Below are 14,284 nucleotides of genomic sequence, written 5' to 3'. Positions count from 1 at the left end.
AGGATTTAAAGTGTATCAAATGGATGTTAAATCTACAATATTGAATGGAATTCTTGACAAGGAAGTCCACATTGAATAACAAGAAGGTTTTGTAGATCCTAACAAAAAGGATATGGTCTAAAATTACAGAAGGCATTATATGGTCTCAAGCAAGCTCCCAAAGCTTGGTATGAAAGATTACATAACTATTTCATACAAATTGGCTTTCAAAGAAAAAATAGTAATAGTAGATTGTATATCAAAGAAGGATTAGACAAGAAGATTGTGTTGGCTGAAATATTTGTTGATGACACATTATTCACAGGAAATGAAGACTTGTGCAAGGTATTTTCAGAAGAAATGAGGAAATAATTTGAGATGTCTATGTTTGGAGAGATAAAATTATTTGTTGGATTATAGATTCAATAGAAGAAAGATGGTATCTATAGATCACTCAATCCAAATACATCAAAGATATAAAAAAGAAATTTGGAATGGAAGATTCAAGACCACTTGTGTTAGAATTAATAATCTTTCCTTGGTTCTATTTATTTATTTATTGGGATAAACCAAGGTATTTCTTATGTATTATTTATTTTTCCTCTAGTCCACATGTAAAGGACATGCCATTCTTGTCTTATTGTCCACTTGTGAGAAAAAATCATTTTTGTATTTCCTTTAATAAGGAAAATAGATATTCCTCCTTAAGAGGAACTTCACACTTTGCACACACCTTTTATGAATGTGGCATTCATATAAATGGGAGTTACACATGCAAAGACATGTGACTCCTTTCTCATCTCTTTAAAAGAGGTGCTTCTCTATCTCATTTTCATCTAGTCTCCATTATTCATATCAAGTTTTTGATGCTATTATAAATGAGCTATTTTGCTCCATCTCTCTCTCTCTCTCTCTCTCTCTCTCTCTCTCTCTCTCTGGAATTTGCCTCATTCATAGTACTCAGAAGGGGTTGTCTTTGCTTTCCCCTTATCAAATCCTTGTCTCTTGTGTTGCTTCCTCATTGGTATTGCGGCATTGATCTTGTATCATTTGTATGGTAAAACTCTACTTGCTCTCTTAGATTAAATCTATTATTTCATGCTATCCCATTTTATTATATTTTATCATTTCAATCACTTTTTCTTACATGATATCAGAGCTACTAATCCTTATTTTGAGCTTGTGTGAAGGGTTCATTAGAAGAGCTTGATATTGTGAAGATCTTGAAATTTGAAATATTGAAAGTCTTATCTTATTCTTTTGTAGATTTTCTTTTTTCTTATTCATTCTAACCCTCTTTGGATGGCTTGCTGCCAAAGAGTTCTTCATTTTTTATTTTTTCTAACCTCATTTGGAAGGCTTGCCACCAAAGGATTCTTTATTTTTTATTTTTTTTATTGTATCTAACCCTATTTCTATTGTAGGTTTCTTAAGTTTTTGAAATTCAAATTATTTTTTCTATTTTGTGTCTTACAAACAGCTCCATTGAATTGTTCTAAAGACCTCTTGTAAGACCACTCCTTATAGGATGATTAAATCCTCTAACAAGGTCACACCTAATAGTGTGTTTTGTAACATTTAACTAGGTTGGCTTCTAACAGAGATCACTTCAGAAGAGTGAAAATTAGTAGTTAGTTACTTGGTGGTTTTTTTCCATATTGGGTTACCATGTTAAATTTGGTGTCTCATGTGTTCATGCTATTTCTCTTATTCTTGCATGTTAATCACTATGAATGTTTAAGATCTGTTAAAGTATAACATATACTACATTTACTGAGTTACAATAATTTCTATATGTTTACTGAGTGATAGCATTAATAAGTTTTATCAGACATCTAAAGGGATCTGGGGATTTATTTTTGTTGTAACTAATTCACCCCCCCTCTTAGTTACTCCATCTATATTTCCAACTATTGGTATCAGAGCTTTTGGTGCTCCCAAGAAAGGTTTCAAGGACCTAAGCTAAAGATTAGAATGTCTTAAAAGAGATAACTTTTTAGCATGGTAGGGACTTATGAGACTTCATCTAGCTTCCATTGGTGATTTAGGATGAAAATAACTTGATGAAGAATACAAAAATCCTAATGGTACATTATCTATTGGTGACATTGCTAAGAAAAAGAACCATATAACACCATGATGATGGATATTGCATTTTCTCTTAGCTATGTGGGATTTGATGATATCAAGGATTGTAAAACTAATTTTGAAATGTGGAACAAGCCTAACGATGTCTATGGTGGTGATGATAATGTGAGTAGAGCCAAGGCTAAAAGCCTTAGAGGAAAGTTTGATTAGATGAGAATGAGAGAAGATGAAAATGTTGCCAAATATGTTGAAAGGATCAAAGCAAGTGTCAGTGCAAACAAAGCATTTGAAGGAGAAATCAAGGAAGAAACTATTGTAAGTAAAGTTCTCAGAACATTAATTCCTATCTATGCAATTAGAGTATTTACTATTCAAGAAAGAAGGTGTGAGACAAATCATAAAATTACTTTGGATACCTTAGTGGGAAGATTGATAGCATTTGAGCTAGACAATTATGACAATTATGTTCTAGCTTCCAAGAATATTGAATCAACATTTTCGGCCAAGCTTTCACTTAAGGAGAAAGGAAAGAAGATAAAGGAAACTTAGTTAGAAAGTGAAGAAGAATCATAGGCAAGTTTTTATAGTAATCTTGAAGTTGTTGAAGCTCTACTTGTAAGGAAATATTCTAGAGGTAGAGGAAAATAAAAGGTAAAGTGTACTTAATCTCTTTTTCATGTGAAGAAGTTGGTCATATTGTTTCTAGGTGCACTAATGAAGATAAGGATGAAAAGACGAGTCACAAGTTTCATGGCAAGAAGGATTTCAAAGGTCAAACTTGTTATATGGATAAGGATTCTGATAATAGTGGAGATGAAATAGTTCACATTGTTGTAAAAGATGAATCTGATGAAGAAGAAGAAGATAAGATGGCACTTATCTCTCATGTGAGCAAAAATGATAAATGGATCATAGATAGTGGATGTTCACATCATATGATTGGTGAAAAAACAAAGTTTAGACATTTTGAGGACTATGATGGTGGTAGTGTAAGGTTTGGAAATAATAAACCTTGTTGCATAAAAGGGAGAGGCTGAATCTCATTAACCAAAGAACTTGTATGTGACAATGCCTATTGGGTTGAAGGACTAAAACATAATTTGTTGAGTGTGGTACAACTAATCAACATTGGATTCGAGGTAGAATTCATGCATGGCAAGACAAGACTACTGGATGAAAAAGGAAAATTGATTGGATTAGGCAAACAAAAAAAAGGTAACCTATTTTATCTTGATCTTGGTGATTGCTCATGTTTTATTGCTCAAGTTGAAAAAATTTGGTTATGGCACAGAATGTTGTGTCATGAAAATTTTTATAACATAGTAAAAATAAGAAAATTTAGGAAAGTAAGAGGAGGCATTCCTAGCTTGAAGAAACCTAATGTTGGTCTATGCAAGAATTGTCAGATTGGCAAAATGAGAAAAACTAGTTTTAAAAGAAAAAAACTATCAATTTGAAGATATCTTGGAAATTGTGCATATTGATTTGCATGGACCTATTGGAATAGAAATCTATACTAGAAAAAAATTCTTTATTCTTTTTGTTGATGACTATTCAAGAATGATGATTGTTATGTATCCTAGAGAAAAGTCAAAAGCATTTGAGAAATTCAAATGGTACTTGGCAAGAGTAGAGAAAGAAACATAGAAAAGTCTGAAATGCTTAAGATCATATAGAGGTTGTGAATTCATCTCCAATGAATTCAATAGCTTTTGCATTGAAAGAGGAATCAAAAGATAAGTATTAACTCCTAGAACTCTCGACTAGAATGGAATAGCTGAAAGGAGGAACAAATCCATCATGGATTGTGTAAGACCATTGATGATTGAAAAGAACATTGCTATCAAATATTGGAAGGAAGCTATCAGAATTGTAGTTCATACCTTAAACTAAGTATAGTTGAAGAAGGACTCATTTAAAACTCCCTATGAGCTATGGTATGGTTATAAACCCAATGCAAGTTACCTGAAAGTATTTGGAAGTAAATGTTATATCTTCAAAGAATCTAGAAAAAGAAAATTTGACGTGAAAGGTGATGAAGGTATACTTTTATGATATTCTTGCAAAATTAAGGCATATAGATGTTTGAATTTGTCTACTCATAAAATTATAGAAAGTGCACATGTGAGGATTGGTAAGTTTGTAGAAAAGATTGAAGAAGAAATAAGAAAGCAACCAAAGGATTACAAGAGATTTCTTTACATCAAACCTGATACATTGCCAGACACATCTATCAATAAGGAAACTTCAACTCCCAAGTCTTCCACAGTCACTGAGTCACAAGAAGTTCAAATTGAGTCACAATCTATGGCTACGAAGCTAATGCCTACCGAGTCTGAAGGACATGAGCTATAGAAAAAACAAGTAGAGCTAGAAATTGAAATTCAAAATGAAGATAGTGGAACTCAATCAAAAGGAAAAGAACCTATATTGGCCAAGTATGTTAGGAGGCATGATGCACCAAATTAGATTATTGGAGATAAATCAGAAGGTACTATGACAAGAAGTAAGCTAAAAAGTACATGTTTAATTGCTGATTTTGAACCTAGAAATGTAAAAGATGCATTGGACAATGAAAGTTGGATTGAAGCTATGAATGGAGAAATAGAGAAAATAGAGAAGAAAAAAACCTGGACTCTTGTACCTAGGTTGAAAGATAAAAATGTGATTGGAACAAAATGGGTATTCAAGAACAAGTTGAATGAAGATGGTAAAGTATCAAGGAAAAAAGCTAGATTGGTATGTAAAGGCTACTCCCAAGAAGAAGGCATTGATTATGGTGAGACTTTTGCTCCTATTGCAAGATTAGAATGTGTCAGGAGCTTACTTGCATATGTAGCACATAAAGGATTTAAGGTATATCAGATGGATGTTAAATATGCATTTCTCAATGGTATTCTTGATGAAGATGTCTACATTGAAAAACTAGAAGGTTTTTTTGATCTAGATAGAAGGGACATGGTCTGCAGACTACACTATCATGTCCCTTTTCAAATAATTAATAATAATAATTTTTGCCAAGGCAGGCAGGCCCAAAAAGGTGAAGTTTCAGAAAAAGGGGATAATATTTGGAAGCTAATGGACTAAAAAATGAAAATTATTATTAAAATATGTTTTATTAACCCCTCTTGGATGTGATTTAGGGTTATGCCCTCTTTTAAGGGGTTTGGAGGCATTTTGGGGTGATTCAAGAACTTGATTTTTGTACATTGCTTTGTTGTTCTTCAAAGGCTGCCAAACTTGTGGAGAAGGAGACCCAAGAATGGGAGTTTTCAGGTTTCTAAGAAGGCTAAGGATGGAAGTTTGAAGCCATTCTATGTGCATGCTCATGCAGAGTTTTCCTTTGTACTGAACAGTGCAGATTTGTGAGTTTTCGGGTGTGTTTTTTGTAAGAGTTTGGTGTTTCCGGTTGAGTATATCATATCAGTTTGGGTTGATGATATATATCATACATTTAGATGTTAAAATAGAGCTGAATATATTTATTTGGGTATGATTGTACTTCTGTGATATATTATTAGTGTTTTTGTGGTGTTTCTGGGCTATTCTGTGTTGTTTTCGGGAGCCCGATGAGCATTGTTTTTATAGTCCATTTGGGAGCTGTTGTGTAAATGTTATACAGATCTAGAAATTTCATTTTGTAGGCTTTTTTTCTGCTGAAATTTATATTAAAAAATGTCCACTTTTAGATTTATCAATAATATGTGAAGTTGTGAGGTTTTTGGCACTATTTTCGGCATACCTGATTTGGGGTTTATTGAGAAATTGGTGGATCTTTGAAATATTTGTTGTTTGATCTTAAAGATCTAATTACAGGCTTGAAATATCATATAAAATCAGTAAAGGGACATTTCAGTGGTATCAGAGCTATGATCTTGCCAGCCTGAGGGTTTGTAGAAGTTTGCATGTCAGTTTTGACAATTACCCAAATCTTGCATGTCAAAATTTATGGTTGCATGCTAATTCTAATCATTTGCATGTTAGTTCTTGGTGAATTTGGTGTTTGCATTTTGCTTCTAATCAGCTGCATGTCAAAATCTATGGTTGCATGCTACTTCTAATCATTTGCATGTTAGTTCTTGGTGAATTTGGTGGTTGCATGTTGCTTCTAATCAACAGCATGTCAAAATCTATGGTTGCATGCTACTTCTAATCATTTTCATGTTAGTTCTTGGTGTTTGAAGAAGTTATAACCTATTGGGGTTACACTCTACGTTATCTAGAATGGACAGGTATAGTATAGAGTCTCAGAGGGCACGATCTTGGACAATTGATATCTAGAGTCAGAATAGTAAGAAGGATGGTTATTTAGACATTCAAGATAAACTTAGGAAAACAAGCCATGACATGTCTAAACAGTTGGTTGAGCACCACTGTATGATGAATGACATGTTGTCCAACCCAACTAAGGTGGATAAGTTGACTGGATTTTTATTTGGCAAATTTTCTCACAGGGCAGATGACATAATTACCAAGAATTTGCATGAGGAGTTTGAGAAACTAGCTTATAGCCAGGCAGAGGTCTCAAATTCTACTCTTCCACATGAGGTAGTGGGTTTAGATGATGATTATGAGGATTTTGTTGTGCATGATGGTGAGATACCTGGTAGAGATGAGCAGACATTAAGCATTCATGACTTTGCTGAGAAAGAGTACCAAGCATAGTTAGATGCTTCATCACATGAGGTTGAGGCAAGTAGTACTTCACATGATTTGTCCAGCCAGCTGAAGGTGAACAAAGATAGTATTGTGACTTCATTATCTCATCATGATAGGATGTGAGATATGATAGAGGATCACATTCAGATGATTCAGTTACAGGGTAGACATAAGGGAGTTCAGGCAAAGTCTGCTTGTGTTGACTTACAAGCGATTAGGGAAGGAATGGGAATGATGAAGTTGAGTTATTTACATCTTCTATTAGATCATGACCATCTTCTTAGCCTTGTTGGAGACTATTTAGATGCCTTGAGGAGGAAGGAGGAGGAATTTGACAGGCTTTCTCATGAGCTTGAGGACACTCGAGCTTCTTTGGTGAATACTCCATTGGCATTACAAGACTGGGAGAGACATGGGGATAAGCATGGTAAGGAGTTGAGTTTAGTCTTATCTTGCACTCCTGATGCTCAGCTTTCTACAAAAAATAGATCATATGTGGTCGTTAATAATGTTGTGAGTTCATCTTGCATTCACATCCAGGATATAGGGACAATGTCAGACAGGTATGTGAAGTTAGTTGGTATTGGTCATATTACTCAGGTGAGGAGTTTGCTTGAGTTACCAGCTGATTATAGTTTACGAATATGGACTCGAGATTATTATATTGGCATTTGGGATTCTATTGATTGGAAATCTTTAACACTTTTTGGTAGCAGTGATTGTTAGGGTGCTATCATGGATTTGATTAGCAGATTGCACGGTGTTCTCTTTTCTTGTGCCTGGAGCTTATCCGATATTGGTATTAGTTTTTATACACCAGTGTTGGGCTTTCTTCATATATCCAGTCGACCATTTTTGCTGGAATGTGTTGATGATCTTTCATATTTGGCAGTGTGTATAGATGAGTCTTAGGATCATATTGGCATTGATGACATCCAGGAGGATGCAGTGGGCAATTTTGAAGACTTAGTTTCCTTGGTGGTTTCTTTTGGTACAAAGGAGTTGGATAGCAGTGCTACAGTTTTTGATACTTTGTATGTTGATATGAGCTTTGGAGTTGATTCGCATGATATGGATGGTAATACTCTAGAGACCAATAACCTTGAGGATGCTCCTTTAGACAGAGCGTCAGAGGAGGTTTGTAGGATATAGTCTAGCCAGTGCCATCATGTGTCTAGTTAGTTGAGAGTTAGTGAGCGAGACATTGCTATCGCTTGCCAAAATTTTGATGCTGCTCCTCAATTGTTAGCAGTTTATGGATGGGGTTCTCCTACTAGTGATGAGCAGGGAGGCAGTTATCTTTCCTTGACAGAGTTCTAGTCTTTATGGGAGGCTATCTAAATTTTGAGATAGGATTATATGTAGTTGGTAGCCAATAGAGATTATCTTATGGAGTGGGGCAATACAACATACAATGCGTTGTTGGCCAAGGAAGATGAGGTGAGTGAGCTTACTTAGTAGCTTGAGGTGACTTCTAAGATTCTTGAGAGTACACAGTTAGCTTTCAAGGAGTCACAATTTCATTTGGCTAAGGTGACCATGGAGTTAGAGCAACTACAGTCTTTACTAGATTATGTATAGTCACAAGCTATGGTGTCTAGTGATTTGAGGATGTCCATGGTCGAGATTGTCAAAGATAGTGGAGATGGGGATGCATCCATCCTTGATACTAACATTGGCATATTGGGTTCATCCCCACTAGAGTCAGGTTCAGTTGAGTTGGGTGCTGCAGCAGATTGTTGTGGTATGCCTAACATGGTGGTGACCTCTAGTACTAAAGGCACAGAGACTAGAGATGTTGTATCAAAGACCATGTGTGATGTTGGTGAGCTGACAGTTGGCATGGTTCCTGCTAGTAATACTACTCCCTTGGTGATGTCTTCAGAGGTAGTAGTCAGTTCCAACTTGGTTAGTGATTGATTGCAGTTAGTTACATCTAGATTGCAGTCTGAGCCACTGACTGAGATTGACGTATTCTATCAGCATTACATTGTGAGATATGCTCATCAATTTACCTTTGATGACTATGTTGATGAAATGATGATACAGAGATGTACTTTGGTTCCTAGTGCTTATCATCAATTATGGGATAGTTTGATGCCTCGGGATGAGAGTCGTGATGGGCACAACAGCTTGATAATACATAACTTAGAGCAAGAGTTTTGGAGTGATGCTTCAACGGGTGTTGTTATTGATTCTACTCCTTTGGCTATGACATCTCATGACTTAGTTGGTGATCAGTCACAGTGGGTTGTATCACTTGTTCATGGTGAGCTGTTGACTGAGGTTGGTTTTCTTTATCAACATTATATTGCAGGGTATATACATCAGTTAGCATTTGATCCTTGTGTTGAGGAGTTGATGACAGACAAATTTGGTTTAGTTTCTATTTCTTACCGTTTATCTTGTGTTGGATTTTCACCATCAGGGGTGCATGGGAGTTATGGCTATGAGATAGTGGCCGGTGATCTGCAGAGTTGTGTTGACTGTAGGAGTTGTACAGTGTGTGGATTCTCCATACTTGGTACAGTTTCATTCAGAAGCGTTCACCATTGTTGCAGAGTTGGATTGTACATTCTGTATAGGCTAGTGGGATGCGTTGATGGTATTTACTATGTTGGCAGTTTGATTTGTCCACTTTACTTGGGTTTTGATGTTCTAAGAGTCTGTGTCTCATGGGTTTCTGATTGTGGAAGTTGTGATTTTGAAGTTTGGTTGAGTTGTAATTGTCAGTTTGATTATGGATTCCTCTTAGTTATATTGCAAAGGATATTGTAGGAGCCTGTGTTAATTGATAGCAGTATAGTTCATGACTACATTTGGGATCCAAGTGGATTGATTGGTTTATTGTTCAGCCATTGCTTGAGGACAAGCAATATTTGGGAGGGGAGGACTTTTCATGTCCCTTTTCAAATAATAAAAAATAATAATTTTTGCCAAGGCAGGCAAGCCCAAAAAGGTGAAGTTTCGAAAAAAGGGGATAATATTTTGAAGCTAATGGACTAATAAATAAAAATTATTATTAAAATATGTTTTATTAACCCATCTTGGACATGAGTTAGGGTTATGCCCTCTTTTAAGGGGTTTGGAGGCATTTTGGGCTGATCCTAGAACTTGATTTTTGCACATTGCTTTGTTGTTCTTTAGAGGCTGCCAAAGCTATGGAGAAGGAGACCCAAGAATGAGATTTTGTATGTTTTTAGGAAGGCTAAGGATGGGATTTTTAATCAATTCCATGTGCATGCTCATGCCGAGTTTTCCTTTGTGCTGAATAGTGCAGATTTGTGGGTTTTCGGGTGTGTTTTTTTGTAAGAGTTTGGTGTTTTCAGTTGAGTATTTCATATCAGTTTGGGTTGCTGCTGTATATCAGACATTTAGATTTTAAAATAGAGCTCAATATATGTATTTGGGTATGATTTTACTTCTATGATAGATTATTAGTGTTTTTGTGGTGTTTCTGGGCTATTCTGTGTTGTTTTTGGGAGCCCGATGAGCATTGTTTTTATCCTCCATTTGGGAGCTGTTGTGTAAATGTTATACAGATTTGGAAATGTCATTTTTTAGGCTGTTATGCTGCTGAAATTTTTATTAAAAAATGTCCACTTTCAGATTTATTAATAATATGTGAAGTTGTGAAGTTTTTGGCACTATTTCTGGCATACCCGATTTGGGGTTTATTGAGAAATTGGTGGATCTTTGAAATATTGGTTGTTTGATCTTAAAGATATGATTAGAGGCTTGAAATATCATATAAAATCAGTAAAGGGAAATTTCATACACAAACCATTGTATGGTCTGAGACAAGCTCCTATAGCATGGTATGAGAGGTTTCAAAACTACCTTATTCATATTGGTTTCTACAAAACTAATGATAATAGTAGTTTGTACATCAAGGAAGGACTAGATAACAAGATTGTTTTGGCAAAAATATTTGTGTATGATAATTTGTTTACAAGGAATGATGATTTATGCAAAGAATTTTTAGAGAAAATGAACAAAGAATTTGAAATGTTTATGTTTGGTGAGATTAAGTTCCTTGTTGGTTTATAGATATAGCAGACCAGGAATGGTATCTACATTACTCAATCTAAGTATATCAAGGAGATACTCAAGAAGTTTGGTATGGAAAACTGTAAACTAGTTGCAACCTCCATGTGTACTAGACTAAAGCTTACCAAAGATGATGAATGAAAAAAGGTAGATTAGACCTTGTATAGATCAATAATTGGAAAATTATAGTATGTGGTTCATAAAAGACTTGATATTTCTCTTACAGTTGGTATTGTAGCAAGATTCTTAGCTAAAACTAGAGAAAATCATATGATGGAAATCAAAAGAATTTTGGGATATTTGAAAGGTACTAAAGACTATGGTCTATGTTATAAACTTGGAGGAAATTTGGACTTAAAAGTGTTCACTGATGCTGATTGGGCTGGAAATCTGGATGATAAAAATAGTACAAGTGGTGGAGCATTCTATCTTGGAAAGAGGTTGGTATCTTGGACAAGTAAAAAGAAAAATTACACATCCTAATCTACAGCAGAGGTAGAATATGTTGCAGCAACAGTGAATTGTTCTAATATTGTTTGGTTTAAATAGTTGTTGGAAGGCATGAAGGTTGAGATCAAAGAACTAGTTGTCATGTGTTGTGATAATACAAGTGTAATTAATATATCAAAGAATCCAGTGATGCATTCCAAAACCAAGCATATTGCTATAAAATATCATTTTGTTAGAGAATTGGTGCAAGACAAAGAAATTAGATTGGAATATGTCCATACAAAAGAACAAATTGTAGACATATTTACCAGGTCATTACCTAAGGATGCATTTTTGTATCTAAAAGCTAAGCAAGGGGTCATACCCCTATCTGAAGCTCACTAAAATAAAGTTTTAGCGATGCATCAACAGGAACCAAATTGAAGATCTATCAGTTGATACAACATAATCAAGAGAACATATCATGTGAATTAGTACTCAAGGTACATTGATACTCATTTGGTATGTGTTTTCTTTGACATGTGTTGGAAAATAGGGAGAGTTTACTATCATCTTTCTAAAAAATTTATGAGGGAGAGTTTATTGCTTAGAGAAGAAGCTATGTAATTTCTTCATAGAGGGAGATTACTGCATTAGAGAAGCTTGTGGCATAAAATCTAAGAGGGAGAAACTTTCTATCAAAGAAAGTCTTGTTTTCAAATTTGATTGTGCTATGACATGTTGTGTTGCCATCAATGCCAAAGAGGGAGATTTTTGGATACAATTTTTTAATTGTGTGTTGTCTTTGATGTTACACAAATGTCATATCAGTTGTTAGTCAGTGCTTACCAAGCTCACTTGGTCAACAAGGCAATTTTCCTTGTCAATTGAGCATTCTTGGATATTACTCTATCTTAACAGTGTCTACCAAGCTCACTCAAGCGTCAAAGGAAAATATGCTAGAAATTACTGTTAACTAAGCTCTAATGGTTAATGAAGGAAAAGATGGTCAGAGTTAGTGTCTATCGAGTTCATTCGGTTCACAAAGAATTGTTGCAAATCCACAGTGTTAACCAAGTGTCTATTGATTAACACAGGAAATCTTGTCAGGATCAATCTTTACTAAGCAGGTTTGACCAATGAAGGATTTTTTTGACTTGAGATATGAAGTTTAATTAATTCAAGTATTATTTCTAGTCAATTGTGGTAATTTTTATTGGTCATTGTAAGTTGTAATTGATCCAACTTGATAATTTGGATGGTATATATGAAAGGTAGAGTTTAGATTCTAAACGTATGAGTGAGTATGCAAGTGTATTGATTGTTTGAGAAGGAAAGTGTGAGTGAACTTGAAAGATGGTTAGATATCCTTGAGGAGCAGCAAAGTTATATTTGATCAACGAGGATCTAGCATGAAGAAGAATATAGATATGTAATCAGCAATTCAATTTCATCTCATTTAGGTCATTTCATTGTTACTTTCTTACAATTGTAGCAGTGATTCCAAAATCTCTTGATAGAGTTGGTTTAATAGCTAGTTGTAAATCCTCTAACAAGGTGATAGTTTCATTGAATTTTTCTAAAGACCTTGTGCAAGTCCACTCATTATAGGGTGATTAAATCCTTTAACAAGGTCACACCTAACAATGATTTTTGTAACTGTTAACCAGGTTGGCTCGAAACAGGGCTCACTTCAAAAGAGTGAAAATTAGTAGCTAGTTACTTGGTGCTTTTTTACATATTGGGTTTCCATTTTAAATCTAGTGTCTCATGCGTTTATGTTATTTCTCTTATGCTTGCATGTTTATCATTATGACTGTTTAAGATCTATTAAAGTATAACATACACTGCATTTACTGAGTTGCAACAAATTTTGTATGTTTATTGAGTGACAACATTAATAAGTTTTATTAGACAGCTAAAGGGATCTATGAATTTTTTTTGCAGTAACTGATTCACCCCCCCAATAAGTTACTCCATCTATATTTCCAATAGTTCTCAGCATTTTTGTGATCCATTACATTGTTTTGTGGTTCAGCATATCATGGAATAATTAGCATTTGTTTGATTTGCATTCTTTGTTCATTATCTTGTATATATAAGATGAAATTTGTGTTCAATTTTTTTATATATTTCACCTTGTATATATGAGATGGTGAAAATTTTTGGCTAAAAAAATGGGGGAGATTGTTGACCATTATGGGAATTCATAAAGTTGGCAAAATGAAAGGTAATATTAAAAGATTCTCCATGACACATGTCAAGGCAATATTTAAAGGTGTTAAACATGACAAGTTTGACTGATGAAAAGGTATTTGAAAAGTCTTGAAAATATGTGGCAAAGAAAATAAGTATAAAACAAAGGAAAAACTTTGAATGCTATTTTGATGGCAAAGTTATAAAGAAGACATTAAAAATAATGACATGGTCAGTACGTGGCTATTAATGATAGCATGCATATTTCGCCAGGTGTTAAGATTGTATGGTGGACTCCAAAGAAAATTTGAAATAATTTTGGTTGTGGGTACTTTGAAAGACCATTTTAACCTTACAGATATTATTATGAAGGGTTTTCTATTTTTTCTCTAAAATTTTGGATTATTTGTTTTTCATTCTGCAAACATACTCTGGCATGCAAATATGGGTTGTTTTGAGAAGATTTTTTTTTCTCTACTAAGATGAAATGTTGAAAAGGTTTGCAAAAGTGGTTGAACAAGTTTTTTTTTTATAGCAAATGAATAAGGTTTCTTCATGCCATCTCTCTGAGTAAATACTTACTTTTTATTTTGATCCTATGCATGCATAAATGGATGATGAGCTGAAAAATGGAGTTTCCTTCAAAACAAAGAAAGGGGTTCACAATTTCTATAATAGAGAATGTTAGAGGTAAACTTTGTTTTTGTTCCAATTGGCTACATGTATGCTATTGCAGTTTATTCAATTGTTTAAAGGGGAGTAAGGCATGTAAAAGAAATGAAGACTCAAATTTTTTTCAGTTGAAATTTGTTTTTCTTGAAAATGAAAAAGGAAGAATAAGGTTTAAGCAAAGTTTTCTATTGTGTTCCTCTATGGAAATGTT

Source organism: Cupressus sempervirens, chromosome 4 (genome assembly GCF_028749045.1).
Source record: "Cupressus sempervirens isolate cs-2001-9-10 chromosome 4, ASM2874904v1, whole genome shotgun sequence".
NCBI lineage: Eukaryota > Viridiplantae > Streptophyta > Pinopsida > Cupressales > Cupressaceae > Cupressus > Cupressus sempervirens.
This window is presented reverse-complemented; position numbering follows the sequence as displayed.